The sequence below is a fragment of the Ostrea edulis genome, chromosome 8 (genome assembly GCF_947568905.1).
Source record: "Ostrea edulis chromosome 8, xbOstEdul1.1, whole genome shotgun sequence".
Classification (NCBI taxonomy): Eukaryota; Metazoa; Mollusca; class Bivalvia; order Ostreida; family Ostreidae; genus Ostrea; species Ostrea edulis.
Genome location: NC_079171.1, coordinates 10,206,688 through 10,212,835, shown reverse-complemented (window position 1 = coordinate 10,212,835; position 6,148 = coordinate 10,206,688).

Here is a 6,148-nt window from a genome sequence, read left to right as displayed (position 1 = left end):
GGAACTCTACTGTTCTCAATACAGGTGTTCTCACATTTCACATTTTAATATTTCATTTACGTAGATCAGGAGAACGCTGTTGGATGTCAATACCCGTTGTATTTTGATTCCATGTACTCTCTCGTCATGGGATACATCATCGCAGAGAGTAGTGAATCAAATAGCGATATGACGTCAGAGAAAGCTGACTTCCATCACGACGAAATAGAATTTGAGAATAATTCGAATTCAAAGCAAAACAAAAAGAATAACAAATCACATTCTATGATTAAAAAACCTGTCTGAAAATTTCAGAATAAAATGCAAGTAATTAAGAATGCATTCGTTGTATTCCGTGTCTGTGTTAGATATAATACACTAGATTCGATGACAGTTATTGGAGGTTTACATCTGTTATATTTTGTTTTGTGTCGATGTTTGATGAAATGGTAGCTTCCGATTTTTGTTTCCTTTTTAATAAAGTGGATGATTTCTTTTGAGCAGGACAAGATGTCCTCGCGTTAATTCATTTCTCTAAAATCCAAAAAAGGGATCAGTATTAATGTGGTAAATGCTAGGTATCAGATAAAATGGGGATTCTGAGGAAAGGTATAACATATACACTGTAATATGAAAGTAGTTCTGTATTGATAACGTACTCATAAAACAACATCAATGTGTGTTGATAACTTACTGGTAAAAAAACTTTAACCTGTGTTCAGAACTTAATGGTAAAATACATCAATGTGTCTCGATAACTTACTGGCAAGACATCATGAAAGAAAGGTGGAGATAACGAACAGTGATCAATCTCATATATTTCCTAAGCAATACAAAATATTGAGTTGAACAAACATGGACCTAGGTTGCAAACAACTATTTTTGAAATGGTCACTACAATATTCAATTAAATGGGCGGGGCTTAGTTCTTAAATGAAATGGCAATCGCTGTCTCCCGCAGATTCCTACATATATTGTAGGCTGTGTTAATTAGAACGGACAGTATATGTGAATGGCGGATCCAGGGTTTCCGAACATAGGGGGTTACTTCTAAATGTCAAGTATTGGCAAAAATAGTCAGCCATTTTTAGAGGCAAATTTGGAGTTTTCATTTAAATATTTTAGTACTGGCGTATAAATTCGTTGCGAAAACGTTCGAGTCCTTCAGTCCCCTCTCTGGCCATAGATAGCCTTTGAACCACTGCACTCACTGTAGATTGTCCTAATTAGGACGAACAGTGAGCACAGCAGCCTGGGCGATGATCCATTCAGTCAATAAATACATTCAAATCGACGAGACTATTTTAAACCCTAACGAATAAATAAAAGCCATTCATTAGATAATTATGCAATTTTCACACACCACAAACACAGTGAATACTTGGTGATCGTCTTGAAACATGTTTCAGTGAAATATTTGGGGGGGGGGTGGTGGTAATATATTCAGAGAACATGAATACCCTGCCAAGTATGACATTTGCAATGCAATATGAGAAACAGGGATTGATCGATACGTTCTCATAGCCCGATATTCTGCCCCATTCACAATTGAAAATATGCAGATTTTGTTCCCATTTCATGGAAAGCAAGACATGTTTGTAAAACATTGTATCCATGGTGCAAAATTGAAAAAGGGTAATACACTTGCATCATTTAATAGATGGTAATGCCAAATCAATTCAAAATATTAAACAGACACTATCTTCCTATATCAGGAGTGGATTGATCATGTGACCTTAAAAAATGGTGAAAATATATTCCTGATGCTGTACCAATAGTGGTGTCAATCAAGCAAATGATTCTTAAGATATAGGAGATAATGCATACCCTTGACCGTTGGCCATATGAACCCCAATTGTATAAAGCTTATCTACTCCTTATGGTGTACCAGTCTGCCAAGTTTGATGTCTGTCAAGTAAAGGGTTCCGACAATACTGAATGGACAGTATACTCATGTCCAGTTTGACCTTTTAACCTTTAAACATGTGACCTTATGATTAATAGGGGTCATCTACCTTTGAAGATGTACCAGTGTACCAAGTTTGATTTTTTGTCAACGAAGGGTGTTTTCAAAATACTGAGCAGAAAATATATCCATATGTCCAGAAAAGATTGACCCATGCCCTTTTGTTAAAGTAAAACAATATGTCTCTATTGTTTTAAACAAGGGATGGGCATAAAAAATATAATACTGAACCTCCCTTTTTATAGAAAATAATGCATAGATAATGCATAGATGACCATATGGGGCGATTGAGAAGACACGCGTCTCCTTCATGTGAAAAACTGTATAACTTTTCAATGGAGAGAAAACGTTACTGCACACTTTTTTATTCATCTGATCAATGAATTAGAAGATAAATGCAATAAGGAATTCACTTTGTTGTTTTAGTATCAGTGTTTAAACATTTAGTGAGTCTTGGGTGGGGCTAGTACATTGTATACAGGTAAATCTGAATTGTGTTCCTGCATATCAAAATGCATACAAAATAAAGAAAACCTTTGAAACTGTTCTTTATTATTATTTATTCTAAAAGTTTTGCATTAGTTAAATATCACACACACAAAAAGGAAACCTTTCAAACAATTTCCCTCATCAATATAATGTATTATTCATATGGCAACGTGAAGTGTTCTAATTAAAACATGTCAATATGTCTTTCATTGTTTTCATCTTTAAATTATTTGACTAAGTATCACCCATTCATTTCACTCCGAATATCATTCAAATTTGCCAAAATCCTAAGAAAATCCCTCTAAAGATAAATAGTAATTTTGCATTGGTTAAATGTTACCAAGTTATAAATGGAAAGGTTATCATTATTCAAAATTACCTTAAAACAATGTATCCTCGCATGAAAGGTATTGTCTTGTTTACATGAACATCAAAAACGGTTATAGCAAACACTATATATCCCAGCCATATTCAGAGTGGGGCAAAACACTTCATTCATTGATTTGAAACAAGTCTAACCACCAAATATCGAATAGTGATGTCAATGTCACCAAGGTCAAACCATAATGCCACAAATCAATATCTACACCTACAGACTGTGTATGAAAGTATTCGCAAGGGCGATGGCGGCCATTTTGTTAATCGAAAACGCTTGACAGTAAACAAACATGTTTTTGGAGTGTCTGAACTGAACAAATAACTTGTAAATGCAACAATATTGTAAATAAACATTTTTATATCAATAATCACTCGTTGTGATTGGGTGCATGGAAATTTTGTATAATTTACTGTAAATGAAGTCCAGATTTCCAGACTTTTGTGACACAGTTCATCACCAGAATTTAATGTACATAGTTGTTATGAAGTTTTCTTTTAATTACGAGCCAAATGTTTTCTACAGGGCATAAAGCAGGTGATTGTGTGGGCCATGTCAGTGCTGGAATTTGTTTGTCAGTTTTGTAATTGGTTGCAAAAAAATCCATGAATGAGTATATGGTCATCCATAAACAGATAATTGTCATCTTGAAAGAGTTTTGCCGTACAGGTCACAAGTTCTCTACATATTTTCAGAGTTATTCATGTTGCTATATGTATTGACTCTGCAAAGCGTAATAACGCCATGACAGGTAATGCATCCCCAAATATTTTACCAGTTTCGGGGGAAAATACAGTCAGACAGTCCAGATTTAAATCATTTCTTCTCCATAAATACACTCGACAGTATTTTCCAAGGGCAATCTGGCACTTGTCAGAAGAAATTACCATTTTCCATTCATTTTCCACGGTAGTTTATTTTACCCGCACACCATTGTACACATTTTACACGATTGACAACTCGGACCATATTTTCTTGATACAAATACATATTTTGTATCCATTTCTGTCTTAAACATCGCCAAATAGTTTTCTTTCAAATATTTGTATTGTTATTTTCATTATATTTTTGTAATGTCCGACAGTGGTCTTCTTCTATCCAACTGTGCCTATCTAACAAATCTCCGTTCTGTACGTGCGCTAACTGATTTCTTTCGTCCACTTCTTTGTTACTTTTCTGCTGTACCTTGTTCTCGAAACTTATTGCAAGCACAATACACAGTTGATATAGGAATTCTTAATACGTTTACAACTTCTCCGGAACTTGTACAGCCCTGAACTAATGTTATGATGTTTTCTTAGCAGCCTATACCGAGTTCCGATGTTTACAACCCATGTTTTCCAATCACTACCTTGCATGCATAAACAGAGTTACAGACGACCACAAACATCATTAGTCACATAATTGACATTTAACCTTTTAAATACATCATCGGTGAAAGGATAACTTATGTCTGTGCAAAGAGAGATAACCCGCAATGTATGATACTCAATGCACACGCTTGAAAAATGACACGATCGTGCGAATACTTTTTGTCCACAATCTGTATGTATCAGTGTAAGAATTTTCATAAAAATATTTCAATGGTTGCTTTGTAACTGAGCTAAACATCATATAGGGAAAAGTGAGCTCAGGGTAAAAAGAAATGTCAACGTCAAATATATTGATAAAGTTGAATAGATGGAACCTATATGTATCACCATATTATATTTCATAGATATATCAAAATATGTTGAATATTTTCTTTGAAACTGAGCTAAACGCAAAGAGTGAAGGAATGACAGAGGAAAAGAAGGACAACAGGCGATTCGAAAAGTTCAAGTGAGCTAATAAAAAAGTAGAACACCTGCCTGCCTCATCAAAATTGGAAAAATTTGGCTTGAGAAACTACTTGTAATTGTTTTTGGCTTTATGTTATATAAACATTTGGCGTCTTTACCTCACACTCTCTCATCATTGATCTGTTGCATACCTATATAAAGAGCGTAGAACGATATCTTGAAATTAAAGATTTTAAGGTCATTATTATAAAGTATTCTTAACGGAAAAGTATTGCTGCGTTTATGATACTTTTCGGTTAAGATGTCTTTACAAAATAACAACCACATCTAACAGTTAAAGTATTTGTTAAAGAATCCTTACGAAAATATACACCTGGTTAGATCGCAGAGACGCAGTATGTTTCTGCCAACAGTAACAAAATAAACTCAAATAAGACTTGAATTTTATGTGACAATGTTTTATTATGGTGCAAAAGTATTTAAATAATGCAATGTTAAATAACAGCTTTACAAGAAACTGGAGATTTAAGTGTATCAAACTTTCTGATACAAACATGAAGCTAAATGTAGCAAAATACAAAATATTTGATACAATCATCGGACAAAATGTACTAATATGTAAAATATCTAATATAAACATCAAACTAAATGTAGTACTATACAAGATTTCTGATAGAAACATCACAGTAAATGTTTAATATACAAACTTTCTAATACAAAAATCAAGCTAAATGTAGTTAAAAAAAAATGATACAATCATCAAACATAACGAATAAATATTCAAAATTCCTGATATAAATATTGGTTTCCATGAAAAGTATGTTGCACGCAAAAAACTAAATGTATATGCAAATTCTGATACAAACATGACATTGTTTTCACTACATGTGTACTGCACACGACGGTCGATGTTTTCCTTGTCCTCATCAACATATACCAAAGACGATTACGTTTGTGAAATCTGATCCATGTCCTCAAATGGATCACTCAGCATAGAATAAAATTTGTCGAATCAAAATGACGCGTTGCGGTGGGGGACAATAACAGCTTTACAAGAAATCGGCGATCTAAATGTATCCAAATTTCTGATACAAACATGAAACTAAATATAGCAATATACATTTTGTTTTTTATAAAATCATCACACTAAATGTAGTAAAATACAAACGTTCTGATATAGTCATGAACCATAATGTATAAATATTATTTTTCAGGACAAGTATGTTGCACGCATAAAACTAAATGTCTATACAAATTTTGATACAAACATAACACTGTTTTCCCTACACGTGTACTGCACACTACAGTCGATGTTTTCCTTGTCACCATCGACATACACCAAAGACGATTACGTTTGTGAAATCTGATCCATGTCCTCAAAAGTATTCACTCAACTTAGATTTAAATCCCAAACAGAAAGCGGTGTCCTGCCCGTACTCTAAAACAATGTTAAAGTTCAAGTCTTTTGCCATTTCAGTTCATGATAGAATATCGTTTTATTTGAAGGTTCATCGGGAATTGTGTCTGGGTACACGGGTGGATAATTAAAGATTATAT